The sequence below is a fragment of the Strix aluco genome, chromosome 3 (assembly GCF_031877795.1).
Source record: "Strix aluco isolate bStrAlu1 chromosome 3, bStrAlu1.hap1, whole genome shotgun sequence".
Taxonomy (NCBI): domain Eukaryota; kingdom Metazoa; phylum Chordata; class Aves; order Strigiformes; family Strigidae; genus Strix; species Strix aluco.
Window position 1 is genome coordinate 2119998 of NC_133933.1, and position 18801 is coordinate 2138798.

Here is an 18801-nt window from a genome sequence, read left to right on the forward strand (position 1 = left end):
CCTGAGTTGCACTGAAATCACTGAACAGAGGAAAAAAAAAAAAAAAAAGTGTGTTATTCCTGGTTACTACAAGGAACTATAGCACATTGCTCTTTTCTCTGGGCAAATTTCAGACTACGACTCCACGGCCGGTCTTTGCGACTGCGCTGGGGCTCTTCCTGGCTGGTGAAGGGAGGCATCTGCCCAGGAATTTGTGAAATCTAGTTCTTGGAGGTCCTTGTATGCTGGGCAATATTGCACGATGTATACTCTGTCAGGGGAACAAAGCTGGTAGAAGAGAATTGCCACGTAATGTGACTGTGAGATATCATGGGACTGAATTACCCCCGTATAAAATACACCCGTTTACTTTGAGAGGGGAATGGAACTGAAAGATATTAATTTTTTACAATATAGATAAATTTCTGGTAGAAAGAAACCATCTTTCAGTGAACTTTTTCCTCTAGTAAAAAGTCTGAGCTGCTGAAAAATGCTTTGATAGACATTTTGTTGCCATCCCTGTCAGCCTTCCATATCCTACAGCTCCCCGTGCCACCATCTCGTAACAGCAGTTTTTCATGATGGCCAGTTGAGCTGTGTTTGAATGGGTGATCTACAGGTGGTGAAGTCTCCTCATTTCCCAACTCCTCTAATCCTCTGTGAGAGCGTCGTGATGAATTTGGTGTTTGAATTTGTGACACATGGGAATTTGCATGTTCATTGATGGAACAGGATGTCTTTTTTTCTCTTCTCATACATGTGGACCCTTGACAATTATTTTTTCTAAAAAAAATACGATGTTTGGGGCAAACATTTAGGATGTGTTAAGATGCCAAGCGTAAAGAATGGGTGAAAAGGTGTGATGTCTACAAACAGAGCCAGTCTACAAAACGGTTACTCATGAAAATGGCCAAGGTAAATAAGACACTGCTGAAACTGTCTTAGCCCCCCACAGTCCTCATGTGTGGGTTTATATACGCCAGCAGAGCCAAGTTAACCTTAATTGTGTGTTGTTTAACTTGGCTATACATGGCTAACCCTTTTTGTAACTTGGCTCTGATTGTAGGTATCACACCTTTCGATTACTGACCTTTCTTGTCTAAATTGTTTTTTTAATACATATTAAATATTTTTGATCTAGTTTAATTTCCTAGGGCTTTTTACAGTAGAAAATATTACAGAGAATATTTCTGCTGATAGAAAGACATATTTAAATAGAAAAAATTCTCTATGGCTAGACAGGTCAGTGGTTTTTCAAACCTGATTCTTTTTGAAGGAAGTAGTGCCAGAAAAACTCACTAAAATTTGATGTGCTGTTTTTTCTGCGTGTTCATTGGCAAGGGGAACAGGAATGCAACTTTGCTGCAATTCTTAAATAAGAAAAATATTTAAACTGTAATAATGAATCAATAATTCTTCTTATTTTCCTTTTAGCATCATATTTCTTAATAGTGGTCCTAATACGTCAACAGTTTGTTACCATGATCCTCTGAAATTCTGAGAGGATAAAAATGTTTCTCTGTCTGAAGGTAGAATATTAAAACTGTGTCCCATTTAATTGCCTTTTCTGATGGCTTTATCTGCACGTTATGTTTAGTGGAAGCATTATAATTGCAGGTTAACAGAAGGGTTTTATCAGTTTTGTAGACTGGGTAACTCAAGGTGTATTGCTATCCACAGCAGCAGTGGCACACACAATCTTGGGACTTGGCCCAGTTCTTACAAAATTCAATTGGAGGGCTTCTGTTGACATTGGTGGATCAGGTCTTTCGTGATGAGAGTGAGGAGTAATTATTTTCTGCATGTGGGGTGTCTCATCAGGAATTATGCAGTTGTGAGTCAGTTTATTCTGGTGGTTAAGTTTGCACCTGAGTTTCCATTATAATTCAGGTTTTGTCTTATGCTTTAAAATTCTCAGAAATGCCACACTGGACTAAGGGGAGTAAGTTTTTTTTCATCCAGGGAGATACAGGTTAGGTGGTCTTGGAACAGTTCCCACTAAAGCAGGGGACAGTATTACAAAATCTACTACCATTTGTACTAATTAGCAACTTTGCTGACAGCCTCTGGTGAGTAACTCATTACTGTCTATTTGTGTGCTTGGCTTATAAATCCCCTAACAGCCAGACTGTGTGCACTGTTGTAGTACAATATTGTTGTGGTATAAGACCTTTTTCTTGAGCATTAGCATGTCTCCTCCTTTCTGCACGCATAGTGCTTGAAGTATAAGTAGGTCAGTGGCATGGAGACACAGCCCCTAAGTAAGAAGGGCTTCCAGTATTTCTTTTTTTCCCCTCTTTTGGTCCTGAAGTAGAGATGAATAAAATCTGTTCATTTCTGGCACCACTCTTGCTGATGCTGCTTGTTTCCCAGCGCATTTTAAATTTTCTCTGATGCGACCTTCACCCTTGCTTGTGGGCATGATATCACATATTTTAGCATGCTTTTTCTTCCTCCCTCCGTATCTGCGTTAGTCAGGCCTGTTGAAATTTTGAAGTACTTTTGCCACGATTCAACAAGAATGTTCTTTTTCAATTTCTGTAGGTAGATTCTGCTATTCAGTGATTCCCCCCCCCCCCCTTTATCATAGGCTATGTCTTTTCCATATGGTAATGAATCATTCCCCTAGGAGGAGTATCATTTGCTCGATTCAATGGACTTCTCACAATGCAGATACATGCATTTCTTTCACCTATCATTTTGATTTTAGTTTTCCTGCGGTTTATTGGCTTCAATCTATATTTTCTTTGTGATCAGTTGCTAAAGCTTCCTTTCCAGCTCTGGTAGATATCTCCAACTCTGTTGAAGTCTGTGCTGCCCTGATGGCATACCTACACTTTCTGCCTTTCTCTGGAGGTGTTATCTACATATTCAATTTAGTCATTTCTACCATACCCTCTCATGATTCCATTTAGTATCTGTCCTGTGCCTCTAATCTGGTTTGTTTTGGTTTTCTTCAACTTGTCTATTTAGAAATAAAAGTGCTGACAATACTCTGTCCTGTGAAACTATTGTTGTATGTCTAATAGAGGACAAGGATGAACAAGTATCTCTTAAGCATGGGCTTGGGTGACACTGCACAAACAGAAAGGAGTCTCAGTTCCATACGGCAGGTTCTGCTCTTTATTTATATCGTGATTTGATGATAGGGATGTGCCAAAATGCAAGTATGATGTGGTTTTTTTCCAGTATTATTTGTCTTGTTTAAATAAGCTTTTGCACAAGAGCTGAGATGGGCTGAGGGTTACATGAGCTGATTACAAACCAGAAGTCCCACGTTCGTTCCTTTATTTCTGACTCATTGCAAGGCTTTGAACCGGTCACTTCAATATTCCTTAGCTGTGGTTTCTCTTGTTCCCAAAACAGGCCATGTGTTTTTACCTGTTTCATTGTCGGTTTGGCGAGACGGATCCTGCATCATCGCAGCGAGGAGTCCTCACCGCTGGCATCCACGGGGGTAGGTTTTGGAGCATTGTGAATCTCGTTTGTCAAATGCCTGTAGATTACTTAAGACCTCTTTAAATGAAAGAGAAATTCTTATTGAAAAACAGTTTTGGTGCCTTAAAAATAATTCAAGACTGGCACCAGATTCTTGGAAATAACAAATGGTGGAGTTTTTACTTAAGGATCTTCCCATGGGTTTGGCTAGATGGGTTTCTAATGAGCAGGTCTTTTATTTCTGGGATATTCTGTATCTCCCTGCCACAATTATTCATGTACAAGTCCTGCAGCCAAATTCTGCCCTTAGATGCATGTTTGCTTCTCCCATTTGCTTTCTTGAAAGCTGTAGGCATTTTTCCTAAACCATCATTTGGCCTCCAGTTGTACCGTGGTCATATTTGTCTGTCCAAAATGACAGTGGCTCTCCATTTATAATCTTGTAATTTGTAATCTTTATTGAGATACTGCTGTGGTTTGTCTTTCATTACTGGCATCTTATTGTAATATTGATTTTTTGTTAAATGGAACTGCATTGGTAATTTTGGCTGGCAGCTTCTTGTTTTTGCTTTCTTTTGTATACTTTTTGAGGGTGGGAGAGTATTCCCTGCACTACATTGAAGCTGATTTCTTCGATCTGACTCTTGTGTTTTGTCTGTCTAAACAACTTTAATTTTTGCCTAATCTGTCTATGCAGTTCCCAGTCACTGTGGTATCTAGGCACTAAATTATAGCCCTCTTCTGAGTGTTTTCTTCTTGTAACGATGCTAACTTCCTTTTTGAGTGAGTGACCTAGTCATTGTCATGCTTTTGTAAACAGTTTCTTCTCCACCTATTGATTTTGGTCTAACATTAGTGACCACCCACTGTTTCAGATTGGGAGAGAGAATAATTGTTATATAGGCATCCACATGCATACAGACACAAACTCCTACACCTGCTCTCAGAGTGGACATCATCTTCTGCAGTTTAATTCTCGTGGAGAATTATAACAGCGGGTCTCATGTGGACCGGGGCAAGGCTGAGCCTGGAGGAGGGGTTGGCTGGAGAGTGAAAGGCACAGTGGGAATGTCGTGCTTGTGTTTTGGGAAACTGGATAGGATTCACCAGTGCAAGGACCTGCATAGGGAGGGTAGGATTCCTGTGCTATTGGGAGGTGGTGCTAGCCTGCAAAATAGGTACAGAGTGAATTTAAGATGTTCCTGGCTCTCCCCCATCTCCACTTCCCAGCTTCTGTACCCATCACGGTGGCTGTGAGGGGATGGCACAGGAGCCCTGCCAGAGCATTTGGCTTGTGGAGAGTAGTGCTTCCTACCTGTGCGAGATGACTCGTAACTCCCTGAAACACTACCCTTACAAATCACTTTGCTGCCACCTCCTTCTTGCCGTGTGTTTCCTGGGCTTAGCAGTGCTCCTTTCCCTGGTACAGCCGCTGCCACGACCCGCCACTGGCCTCCTGAGCTCCGCTGCTGTGTCCCGGCCACCTCCCGTCTCATGTAGCCTTCTTGCTCACTGCTCAGGTGACCTCTCCTCCTCTTCCTCCTGTTTGCAGCCACATCCTTGAGGAACCCTTTCAGGCTTCCCCCCCCCCCCGCCCCCAGCTCCCCACCCTGCACACTGCTTTTGATGCAGCCCAAAGTAACTTCTGCGCGCTGCCCGCCCCGGTGGCGTGGGAGGCTCCTCTGCCGAGGCAGAAGCCCTAAAATACATTTGGGTGAAGCAAGTCTCCCATTCTGCACAGCAGCTCTGTTGTATTTCACATACCCGTTACCCATTGTTTAATTGCACAACAGCTCTCTGGAAGACCTCGGAGCATTTTAAGTGCAGTAATCTCATCCATCACATGGGGCAGTGCCGGGCTGAGGCAGAGCCCCCAGGGGAACACCATGGACTCAGCACTTTTGCAAAGCAGAGCACTTGCTTAGTCACCTGGAAAGGATTTAGACGCCTACATTTTGGCATTAAAAAGTGTCATATATGTACATGGAGAACACAAATCTGAGAAAACCCTAAAATATTTTGCATACAACTGGCAAGTACCTGGTGCTAATAGATGTCGCCATCTCTATGCTGTTGGTTGCACACTTGATGTGAGAAGCAGGAGATAATGAATGTGCTGCTGCTTGAAAGGGGCAATTTCTGCCCCTGTTTCTAAAGAACTGTCACCCATGGGTTTTCGTCAGGAAAAGAGGACAAAGCCCTCTCAAATCTGGTAGTGCCCCTGTATACCCAGTGCCCAGGAACGCAAGTGTCCATCCCCTATCTTGCTTGCACCCCTCTTTGGAACGTGAAGACTGTGTGTCCCTGTGTGCCAGATGGTTTTCTGGAAAGCATCAAGCCAGCCACCACTGTTGGTGTTTGGTTAACAGACCTGTACAAGAAAGTGATTCACAGACTACAGATTTATTGTCAATTTTGTTATGCTTAAGGCAGGCAGTAATTTCAGTTTTCACTGCCATTAGCTAATAATAGTAATTAATTAGTAAATTGTGCCATTGGGATCTCAGGGTGAACTAGCAGGGAAAATGTAAATTAAAAAAAAAAAAAAAAGGCCACTGATGTTTCTGAGTTTCCTACCACAATTGAGGGTTTGTGTCTATCCCATCCCTCCAAACTGAATTTCTGAAGTACATCGCCCACAGCACTGTCTGGTAAGTATTTGAAGCAAAATGAGAAGGTACACCACAAAACATCAGAGAGGTGCTAGGAAGTGAAGAGAAAAGCAACAGAGAGTGGTGTTACTGTTCTAGCAGCTGGAGGAACAGGGCTGAAATCTACCCGGGGTGAAGTTTCAGCCTTGCCCCTGCTGATGGTGAAAGTCTCCTTTTCTCAAGTGAAGAGTGTGGCATGAAGCTCCCTGCTGGCAGCCGCTGCCCCACACTCCCTCCGATCCTCCCCCACATGCCTTCCACTGCACCTGAGCTCCACATTTGCCATCCACGATGTTAAGGTCTGAGCTCTCTTTTATAGGGAATTGCTGGGTGAATCAAAATTATTTTCAGATTATTTCTCTTGTTTCAGGATCTGAAAACCTCACATTAAACTAGGAGGTGTTTTGTTTTGGGTTTTCCCTTGAGTTTACTGACTTCCCAGTAAGCAAGTTTTGGATATAACATTAAGAAAGAAGAAAACACCAAGATAAATCCAGGGTTTTCAATTCAAGGTCATTTTGAACACTTTATCTGGCTGCAAAATAAAGTGAGGGAGAAAAGAATTAAAAAATGTGAATTAGGCTGAGTCATTTTCACTATGAATTGTTTGCAGCTGTCAGAATCAGATCTACATAGTTCACTATAGCTCAATTTCCTTTCTGAGTTAATAACACATTGAACAAACATACTCTACTAGACTCCTTCTTTTCTTTCAAATAACCTCACAGTGGATCTGCATTCCAGTATAAAAATGTCTCTATTAGCTTAGGCTATTTATAGAACATCAGAGGGCTGAAAGATAGTTAAAAATTAATCGATTACCATCAAATAACAGACACTAAAACTCAGTGTATGAAATGCCTTCCTCCACTGAATAAATTAATAGCAAGAGGAGAAATGTACAATCCAGATTTACAGGCTGGCCAGATTCAATTTAACGCTCTCCAGTGCAGCTCATCAGCATTCAGAGCCGTGCAGTTCAGGTGGTACTTTGAGTAGCTGACCCTGTGTCTGATGTGATGGGTAGTGGGAAGGCGATACGCTCTGCACGGAGAACATAAAGGGTTGAGGTGTCCAGCTTCAGCTGAAAGACCTTTAGAAGGACCAGCTCCTGGGGTCTAATACCTGCTGCTGAATGATTCCTCTTGACCTGTCCAAAGGTGGCGTTGGGGGATTCGCAGATGGAAATTACTCTTTCTACAATCTCCATGTCATGATCTTCTCTTTCTGTTGAAATAGTTAAAAGCAATGGTGGGGAAGTGGCACCACCTGTGTGTAGAAGGTAAAAAACTTGGGCTTACAAAATATTAAGATGCTTCTCTAATAATCTTATTTGGAATAGTAAAATGCTGCTCTGGCCTTTATACTCTGTGGCTGTAATCATGCCACAGGCTGTGAAGAGAAATAAAATGTTTTATGAAACCAATGAAAATAATTATGGAGGGGAAAAAAAAGCTTTCAGGAACATAAGTCGTTCTTCAGGTCTGAAAGGAAGCAAAAGAAGAACTTGGTTCCAAGATTGCTGCTTCTATGTCGTATCTGTAGCAGGGCTTGTGTCCCCCAAAGCTCCTCTGTTTCTTCTAAGAGTGGCAGTCGGTCTCATAAAAGGTACTATCTCCCTGGGGATTTGCCTTTTTACCAAGGCATTATTTCGAGCAACAGGTCTGGCAGTGGGCAAAGCTACTGGGTGGGGTTTTATCACTTGCAGGCACCTCAGGACTGTTACACCGAGACAGGCAAAGCCCAGGATGCCTTTGACGATACACTGGTGTGTCTCCGCAGCTCAGGTTGATGTTAGTTTAGGGGTGGAATTATTTTTGTGACTTTTGGGTACATCTAAATCTAGGGTAGTTTGTTATCATACCTTTAGCAAAAGTGGCTAATGGATATGACGGACCTCCCATTTTAGACATACCCTATGGGGAAGAAAGGAATTTGATTAAATAAAGAACAGTTTCTAAGACAGGGTGGAGAGTTTAACATCTGCCCCTGTTGATTGCTGACAGACTGTAACACACAGCTTACAATGCAGGGGAAGTCTTTATTTCCTCTTTTATTGCCGAATATGCACATTTCCACGCAAAGGTGACATTTTTGTATGTCAAAACAAAGGTAGAACTGCATAGCTTTTGAAACATCAAACTCGGATGGAAAATGAGGATTTGGCATGGCTTAATTTGGGCTTTATTAATGCCTTTGGGGGGAGAGGGATGGAAGAAAGATTAGGCAGATCAGAGCTTTAAAAGTCATAGATCATGCATTTAATAGCTCTAATTCTTAAATACTTGAAGGGTTTCATAAAGCCATTCTCTTCAAGTGCAAACTCTTTCCCACTTTTGACTGTTGCATCTAGACCTCCCAAGTTCTTAAAAAGAGCTTGCAGCTGAAAATCTTCAGACCCTTCCATACAGCAGTGATCTTGCACCAACAATATGTATGCAGCCAGCATCCTTAAAAGGATCTCACAAGGAGTATACATGCACACATAGACACATACTTTCATTCAAGGTGCATATTGTATTATTTTAGGTACTCACCAAATGGGATTTAAAGCTGAAAAAAAGAGACTTTTTCCATTCAGCTACATTTTCTGAAGTGCTACAGATTTAGAAAGACTGGATTTAAATGAAGTTACTACTAGATTTTTTTTAAAAAAAATCAATTCTGGTGTTATAAGAAATTGATGGCTAGATTTCAAGGTGAATTTTATCTAAAACTGAAATATTGACTAAGGCAATATTAATATTTTGTTCTGTTTCTTTCTTAAAACGTGGCATTTTTCACTGCACTGGATTTTGTCCTTCCCACAATCTTAAAATAATTTGCCACACATTTATTTTAAATATTATAGTGCTATTTTTAAACTAGCAGTGCAAAGCAGCAGTTTTTATAGTAGCTATTACATAGTATAAGGAGTTTTCTGTAATAAAATCAATATCATAGGATAAATATTCTGAGCTAGAATAATAAGCTACTGATAATTTTGCCCATAGTAATAATTTTTAGCATGGCTGTGCTTTCCAGAGTGTGATTTTTCTGATTGTATTTAACATGAATTAAGGTAAATTCCAGAAGGTAACATAGCCTGGGACACTGTGACCAACATGGATGAAATAGCTGAGAGCAGTATGAGAGCACAGTGTAGGGCAAGGATATTAGTAAGGTACAGAACTCTGAAAAGAAATAATTAGTCATTAAGGGAATGAGAAAGTGGAGGGTAATTTATGACGTTATGGAATTAATAATGTTAAATGTCTCCCCCCCAACATTTTCTTTCAGGTTATTTAAAATCAAAGGTGCTAAATAAGATAATTTTAGCCACTGATATACCTGTTCCAGAGTGTTTTCTCAGCCCAGGCTGTGCAATGCGTACTCATCGGGTTAGACTAGGCTGTGCAATGCTTATTGCTAAGACTGCACCCTCGCAGTTACACGAGCCCTAGAAGAGGCTTTGCTACCCCAGCCATTCATTTGCACCATCCCACCACAGACCACTGCCCTCAGGTGGGCTGATACAAATGTCTCCTGGGCCACCTGAGGGGGTCTGGTTGATAAAATAGGGGGGTTGTTTCAGCCGTTTTTTTTTTTTTTTTTTTTTTCCCCCACATACCTTTGGAGAGTTCAAAGTTAATTTCTGAGATTAAGGGTTGTAAGCAAAAGGACTTTTAGAAAGTGCCAATCTCAGCCAGAAGTTTTCTTCAGGTTACCAAAAGATGAGTATTGCACCATTTCTAGGGATTTGTCTCAGGGTACTGGGCCAGATTCTGCCAGAAGAAATATGGTCCAGCAGGTGCAGTACTTAGATTTGCTCTTTAGTGACAGAGAAACTACGCTTCAATGTTTGAACGAAGCGTGAGCAAATGGGATGACCAGCTGTCGGCATATGCAAAGCCCAGCAGTGCTCGGTGTCCTCGGGGAGGACACGTTGCATTTGGACACTCGGCCTCACTATTTGGGCTACAGGGAGTGCTGGGGCCAAGAGCCTCGTCATCTCCTGTTTGGCTGTCGTGGTGGTGGTGGCAGCGGGACAGTGTCCCCCTCGGCTCAGGGTGTGGGTGCAGGAGGCTTGAGCCGAGAACACAGCCGCTGACCGTCTGGCCTGTAATGTATTGAAAAGGCAATTCCAATAACTCATTTTACAACCAAGTGATCATTTATCCTACTAGCAAAATCTGTTCAACTCTGGTTGTATAGGTTATACAGTAATAAAAGTTCAAGTATCCATAAAATTGCCATTGAACTGTAAATTAATGTGAGGTAAAGTTGTTGCCCAAGGGAATAACCGAGCTTCAGAAAGTTGTGTCCTAAATTAATTAATGCTGAGTTCATCTCTGCCTCAGAAAAGAATGGGTTTATGCTAGTTTTTTGGTTGTTGAGCTTAAAGTTTTGTTTTCAAGCAGAAATTGCCATTGTCATCTCTGCTCATTTAAACAGGACTTTGTGAAATCAGAGAAAACCCCAGGAAAATTTATGAATGAGATGACCTATTTTTTCTTTCTGTCTCTTTTTTTTTTTTTTTTTTTTTTTAAATTTATTGCTACATCTCTTTGAATGTGTAAAGCCAATTCATGCCTGCACCACTTCAAGAACCTTGTAATGGTCAAGTTTCCATTTTGGTTAAGCAAAGCTGTATATTTGCACTTCATGGTTCCTGATCTCCCTGACCGTCATGGCTTGGCTGTCCTCTCTCTAACCCCTCCCTTGAAACCCTTGTTTTGGGTTTTTTTTGTTGTTGTTTCTACTTCATTGAAAAAAAAATAAGCCAATGGTACTTATAAAAGAGGTCAGATTTAATTATTATGGATGAGGATTAATAAAAAAAAAAAATTACTTGGTCCCATTGCCTCGGGGATCAACTGCTTTTTTAAAAAGTTGGGTAAAAAAGCAGTTGGGGTATTCAGAGCTATGTGCTGCAGTGTGGTCTGCGAAACATCGCTGCTGGATTTGTGCCGTTTCCACGACCAAGGAAGCACAGAACGTAGCCGAGCCATATAATGAGGTGTACATAAATTGTTTGCGTTCAACAAGTCCTCCACAACGCTTAAACTATGGGGATCTGTTGGAGCACTTGGGAGTGGCTGTTTGTACAGGGCTTCAGAGCTGCCATATAAACCACTGCTCTGTATTACCAGAAGACTGAAAAAGCTATCTCCTAGATCTCTTGCTAACAAGCCTCAGAGATTTCTATTGAGTAGCTGACTCTCCTCTGCTCACAGCAAGAACCTTTCCACAGAGTTTCTCTCACCGGCACTGATGCCGGCCTGCCTGCCGGTGCTATGCTGAACTGACACAATGGCAAACAGCACCTCCCATCAATTACTAACAAAAAAAAGTCACCATTGTTCCCTATCACTGATCAAGCACCGCTAGTCTGCTTGACACAGGATAAGGGCTGAGGCAGCTGGAGCAGGACCTCCACCACACCGTTGGTGGCAGCAAATTCAAATATAGTTAAAATGTTTTCTGATTCCTCTTCTGCTTTTACCCCCTTTATTTTTTTCATACACAAGTTGTTTTCAGTACTTTTCCTGACTTCTCTTTTTTCCTTACCCTCTCTTCCTCTTTCCATTTCACTTTTGCTTTTTAGTTTTCCCCTCATTCTTCTGTTTTTCTTTCTTTTCAGTCTCTATTTATTTCTTCTGCTTCACAGATTGTCTCTCTGCTTGGTTTTCTTTTTAACCAGCACTTACTATATTCCTTGTGTTTTTGCAGCTCTAATGCTGGCTTGTCTGCCAAAGAATAAACTCCTATTTATGGAAAATATATGCAGCTATATGCACTGCTAAAACATCTTCAGACTGTTTGCTCACAGTCATCCTGCAGAGACAGCATGACACTGTTAACACAAGAACTGAACAGCTACCACTACATTTACCAAAATTAGAGCCAAATGGCACATAAGCACATACCTATACAGTCATACAGTTTCTGTAGTGTGCACATACAGGTTCATCCACCTGGATCTATCTTAAATGAACCAACCTCTTTCCTCCTCGGCCAATGAAACAATGCAGTTTGGTTTTATACGGGAGAATCCCATGGGTTTGACCTTTAGGTATAATTACCCTACTCTTCCAGCACTGTTCACTTTGCCCAGGAAGGGATAAAAATTAGTTATGCCCTCCAGCATAGGCCAATGGAAATTCTTCAACTGGTCCATTGTCAGACCAAGTTATACTTTTAGAGCATTCTAAATTTGAAGCTCTGAGCAAAAGGTATTATAAGTTGATTTCTGGGGACATCTATGAGATAAAAGGTCAGTATATTAGGGTAGTTTCATCTGTGCCTCTACATTAGTATCCTAAAGCAGCATCTCTCCGGGTCCCATACCTTTTGAAACATTCGAAGGTTTTCAGCATTGTTTCTTACTGAAGTATGGTAAATAAAGGGGGAGAATTTCAAAGGCACAAAGGGTAGTTCTTCCATGGAAAGTCGATGGAAGTTGTGTGTCTAATTCCCATTTGTGCCTTTGAAAACACATGTGTCGCTGCTTTGCCCATGGCTTTAAATCTCATGTGCACACCAACACAAGCCCCACGTTCCTATTCAACCTTCCACACACAATTTAATTTCCTTTCAGTGTCACAAACTTTCTACGGTAGCTGAAATATGTCAGGGATGTTTTTGTCAAATTGCTGAGACCAGGTTCCTCAGCTCCCACTATGCACTTCTGGGGTGATCAGATCATGATGTTAGAGTAGCATAAGAGCTTATTAGCAGCTGTTGCAGACACTTTCTCTGTGCTCTAAAAACAACAACTAGAACAACAACTCAGCTGGGAAGAGCATATGCAATAGCCTTTTAATCATTGCTGCAACTCACCATGTCATGATGCGTAAGCTTTCTCATCAATGAGGCTAGGAATACAAAACCAGAGAACTTCTTAAATATTTCAAACACCTGCATCTTGTGAAACAAATTTATGCTACCAGATTAAAAAAAAAAAGAAAAAAAAGGAAAGGAAGAAAGAAAAAAAAAAATCTCTTGGATCAAAAGTGTCTCCTTATCAGGAAATGAAGGACAGGAACAAAAATACCCTCCTCCTCCATCTCCTCCTCTTCTTTTCCCACCTCAAACTTGATGATAAAATTCTGTAATCTGACAACCCCCTGCAAAATGATAGCTGAGTATTTACAAATGGGGCTTTTCGATGCAAGTCTGCAATTAAAAATCTCCCCAACACCAGCCATTTGAAAGCTAGTTAGGCTCTGTCTTCGTTCTGTCGCTATCTGTGCCACCCAGCTTTGCTGTCCTCTTTTATCTGCCGCGGTTGTGAAGCCAATGCAAGTGGCCACGCAGAGGGGTACATAGGCAGCTGTGGGATGCAAATGCCAAGCTTCGGAGTCTGTTTATTCAGCAGTGGCAGGGAAGTCTGTCGCTGGTCACTAGGCTGGAGATGTGCCTACAGGCTTGGTGTGGGATGCTGTTCAGCTGTCCTGCTTCTCCGCAGCCCGCTTCATTGCAGTCACAGTGATGAATTTGTTTCCTTTCGTAATAAGTCAGACAATAAGGATGTTGCTAAATCTTTTATGGAGCCCAAAGGCAGGGCTGTTGGTTGATACTTGTTTGCTGTGGAATTATGATTTGTATGACCACCAACTTGCCCCTTGACTCAGAAAGTCCAATGTCGCAAACTTCAATGCTCTGCAGTCAGTGAAGGGAGCTCGGCAAGGTAAAAGTGGCCAGCAGATGTCTCTCAGGATATTTCTTTGCACACACCGCTCTCCCAACTCCCTTTCTTTACTGAGGTTCCAGAAACTGGGCTTGGTGGGTTATGCGAAATGCTGTGTCTTACCTCTTCCCTGTTCTCTGTGAGTATCACAGCCCCAAATACATACCTTTTTGATACTGGATTTTTTTTTAAGCCACAGCCTAAATTCAGGGAATGTTTTATAAAGATTAAAAAAAAAGACAGGAGAAGGCAGCTCCTTTGTGTCTTCAGAACACTTCTTGATTATTTACAGCCTTTACGAAAGCGAAGCAATGTCACTCATGGGGACATACAATATTTTAGATCGCTTTTGATTGAGAAAATCATTAACATTGCTGGGCTTCTGCTTCATTTTGCATGGGAGAATTGGTAGATGGCAGGAAAAATATTCTGTTTGCAGGTGCAGGCTGTGTCGACATGAGGCAAATCTGCTAATCAAGCTGTACCTGCCGAGCTATGCTGGCAAATTTTTCCTTGGGTAGGCTTGGCCTAGGTCTGAGCTCTTTCCGTTGGCTGGCTATATATTATCCTCTCTGTTTAGATGGAGAAACTGCAGCAGTGAGGATAAGTGGTTGCTCATGGCACTGAAGGAATTAGTTTTAGAGGTGGAAGTGGAAGGCTGGAGTCCCCTGGTCCCAGTCATGTTCACACCAGACCGCTGCATGTTGGCTTGGATGGGGTTTAAAGCTCACCACTTAGGTCATACAGAAGATGCGCACGCTATTATCAGTTTGCAGGAGCTCTCCGTTGGCATGATCCATGTCTTTGCGAATACAATAGTCCATCACCAATCCAATCATCTTTCTGTGACTGAGGGGTTTATGCAATTATAAAAAAGTGGATGATTTGAATGTTCTATCCCTCTTGTGGAATTATGTTTGGAATTTATCCGACGAGACAGGGAAGGGATTTTGTTTGTTTTGTTTGATCATTTCTTATCACAGAACTTTGTTTGACTCAAACCACAATGATACAAGCATTCAAACACCACCTTCAGATGTAATATTGATTTATAAAACAGCAGTGCACAGCTGCTAAGCTTCACTGTTTCATACAGAAGGTCTTCAATTCCCAACAAATTACTGGCATTTCTACCTATTTACAAATTAATGTTTCCTCTGAACCTTGTGCGTTTCTTATTATTCTAGTCTGCTTTCTTCAGTTTCTGCTAAACCTTGTGTGAGTGTGTATTATGCAGTGATAGGGCAGCTTTACAGCATCAGTTAAATTGGAGTTAAATAAAAAAAAATCTAGATCAACGTTTATCCTTAGGCAAGTTATGCACTGAGTGAAATTAAACCACTATATGTACTTGTAGATTGAAGAATCAGAGGTGGAGGATGGGTCAGAAACACTAAGATCAAAGTTTTTCTTCTTTGAAAAAAATCTCTTTGAAAAGCCCCCATGCCACCTATTCTGCTTGTTAATGTTTTGACTGGAAGTGTCTGGCAGTGTCATCATCAGCAGAATATTTTTAAAGACCTTTTTTTTTTTTTTTGGAGCCGACTCTAATAGCAAAGCAATGGATCCTTAGCAGCCTCTGTTATATGTCTCTTAAGGGAATATTTTTGTTAATTGCAAATATTTGATTGACAAACATGGGATGCAATTAGTAGGCAGGCACAGTAGGAATGTGCAGTGAACTGGATCTCTGAACCAACAGATCTCAACTCTCTCAGCTTGATCTGAAATAGGCTAGAGCATTTAAACCATATGTTTCCCTCAAACTTTTTCTTTCCTCTGAAAATTCCTTATTTCCCTCAACTAACCTTCTTTCACTCTTTGCACCAAGGGAGCTAATTCATCTACTATGATCACGTCAAATAAAGACAGAAAATTCTACACAAGCTTCAGACTTATGCTGCTTTTTGACCGTGGCAGTAAAAATTAATGTGGACAAGACTATACATGCCAGTTGTGCCTTACAAAAGCCCTAGGTGAAAGGGAATACAATCTAATTTAACTTAGACATTTTGAGCTTAATGGTCTATTTAAACAACCTGGTACCATCTGACTACATTTATCAATTATATTTCTTTTTATTTATACAGAGTACTGTCTTTCTGGAAAGGCTATAATTAAAACTTATCTAGATAAATTGTGCTCAGATTCTGTGGCGTGAGAAGGAATTCAAAGGATTTCAGTGTTTTTATGTGTTCTTTTTCATAAAAAATGTTGCTCTTAAATCTTTAAATGGAAATAGATTTTCATAATTAGAATAACCTAATTGCAATAGTTTTTGTAATTACAGCTAGGAATTACCAACAGGAAATGTAGTGTGGTCTTTAGATTAAAGTGTTGACACCCCAGAAAAAATTCCTTATGGGTAAGCAATCTTCTCTCAGGGAAAGGGTGCTCATTCCCCCACTTCTTATGATAAGGGTCGCTGGTAGGAAAACTGCCTCTGAGGAATCCATCAGTTCTTTGGGGTTTCAGGTGGTTCATGCTCGCTCTCTGTGATGGTGCGATCATCTCTGCAATAGCCCTGCGTGACATCACACGATGGACATGGTTGAGCTTGGTGAAGAATGAACAGCAGGAGTTCCGTGCACCTTCCGATCCTCTGCGGGCAGATCTATGCTGCGCTATGTGCTCCGACGCAGAGGCACCTGCAGAAGTTCAGGTGTCAAAAGCAGCCCAATGTGGTGGCCCAGAGCTGGTGGGGGAGGTCATTTACCCTGCTGAAAAGCTCATCTGCAACCATCTAGGATATGTCCACAATCCACTTCAGCATAGAGTGCCATGTCAAGAAGATACTTTTTTACAGCTAAACTCCAATAGCATTTTTCTTAGATGCTGAGGCGTACAGACCCCTTTTGGCAACTTCTTACAGTCTGAGTAGGAGCGCTGGACATGGGCGAAGCAACAGAAGCTAGACATACCCTTCTGCATTAGTATTTGTAGTGTGTTTTATTGTATTATCTGGGAGTAATCTGAGGAAAATTGAGAGGTCAGTCTCTCCTCTCTATTATTTTTTTGTATGGCATCAACCAATCTTACCATGACCTAATTTTATTTGTGGAAGTCCCAAATCCCTTTGAGATCTCTGGCAGTACTCACATGAGTAACATGAGCTTGTATGTACCTACATCATCACACTCCATTAGGACATGCATATTTATAAAATCACATGAAGGGGCTAATGAAGCTTTGCTCGTTTCGGAAGGGCCCGATCCCGCAACGTTTACTCCTGCTGGGGACTACTCATGTGATTAAGGCTGACTCACATAAGTGTTGCAAGATCCAGCCTTTAATTTGCAAATCCCAATAACGGTATGTGTTAATCAGACACTTCATCAGTGAAAAGAGTGCTAGATCCGTAGTAGCTGTATGGTAAGGCTATAAATACAAGCTAGATTTCTTAAAAACTTCCTTACAGAATTTTGTCCCTACAAGGGAAAATGTTATCTCACTGCTGTCTGAGTCCTCAATGTAAAATTTCAGATTTGTTGTAAGTAGCCCCACGAACTAACAGAAAAATAATTTCCATCTGTAACATTTCATGCCACGTATTTGTAACCCTCTTACTGAAGCAATATTTAACAGGGACATTTAAAAAATACTCTTTTTAGTAGGTTTGATAGTATTTTTACATAAGGGCAGTTAATGTAGGTCCATCGCAAACCCACAATAATTTAGACAGAGCTTCATGATGAACAACTTTAGTATGGCCAGAGTTATTTTAAACGCTGATCCAGGTGCGTGCTTGGACTTGTCAAGATTGCCCTTAGTGAGGACTGGTCCCCTACAGATAATTCTTTCTTCACACTGGAGCCGTTGTTGTGTCTCTCTGTTTAAGTGCTTGACAGAAAATGTCCACAGTTAGGCTGTGCATAATGTATACTGTCAATTTGTAAAATCTTTCAATGTTACTGTGTTGAAAGAGGGACTTTGTCACAGGTTTTCTGTTCACAGCTCCACGATTTAAATTTTACTGTTTTGTCATGTTAATGTAATTCACTTAAAATATTTAAATTGTCCTTAATTAATTGAGGAGGGAGATTATCATTGTGGTGAACTTGTAGGCAGCGTGCGGAACAGTACTGACACCATTTTGGTGAATACAGGTGATGAATGGTGTTGACATGAACGGCTGCAGTTACACAGTGTGCGTATACACAAATTATACCGCCATGTGTGTTCCTCTGTGTTATGAAAGCCTTTTGTTTATATATACCCAGCTATACATTTACACATTATGTAAATAAACACACATATGCCCATGCAATTTAATTGAATATATGGCTATGGGTTAAGAGGCATGTTACTCTGATGAAAAACATCTTATGGTACAGAGTAAAAATATTTCTGACGTGCTTTTGAGCCTCCTGTAGAATTTAAGAAGGAACTGCAGAGATTTCTTTAAGGTAGTGGTTCAAATCATTTAATAGGAAGGCATGGTATTCTTCCAAAAGCTTGAGGCTGTCGAATGGCAGTCTTAGAAACCCATTGAGTTTCATCTTTATTCAACTCCTTTCATTCAATTATGAGCTTTTCCATCGATCTTTGGTATATCCAAAACGGAACATTACGCTGTGAGTTTTGTTTTGAATTAGGTATGTACTTTTAAGGCAATGTGCAATAAATTATGCATGTGGATTAGTCTTTCCAACCACAAATTCCCCAAAAACCGACACAAGCGTCTCAGGGTGGAATGAGAAGTTGCCCCAGGTGCATTCAGCCAGCCTTGGGGGTGCAATATGGCTCTTTGATGTGCTGAGAGAGAGGCACTGAGCCATGGGCTAGCGGTGCCTCCTACCCACTTTTCCAGGACATTGGTGCCACTGTGGCATGCCATGCCTGGAGGGGCCCAAGGAGGTGCTCTCCTGCTGGAAAAATGCCTTTGGGAGCTGCAGGAGGTGGTGAACCCAGTGCTGAGCCCCACCGGAAGGGAGCTCTTGCTGGACCTCCACCTGAGGTTGCATTACATGCAGGGCACCTTCTCCCTGGTGCTCCTTTGGGAACAAGGAGGCCTGTGGAGCACTGATATCTGTTCCTCTCGGTGTAGGGCACCACAGGCCA

The 18801-nt window shown here is 41.4% G+C and overlaps 1 long non-coding RNA gene across 1 annotated transcript in view; it reads left to right on the plus strand.

The window, feature by feature from the left end:
- The window catches only part of LOC141920423 (uncharacterized), a 185228-nt gene that overhangs the window by 119510 nt on the left and 46917 nt on the right, over positions 1 to 18801 (plus strand). Inside the window, exon 3 of the long non-coding RNA XR_012622334.1 lies at positions 3346 to 3436. This is a non-coding gene — a long non-coding RNA (uncharacterized LOC141920423). The remainder of the gene's footprint in view (positions 1 to 3345; positions 3437 to 18801) is intronic.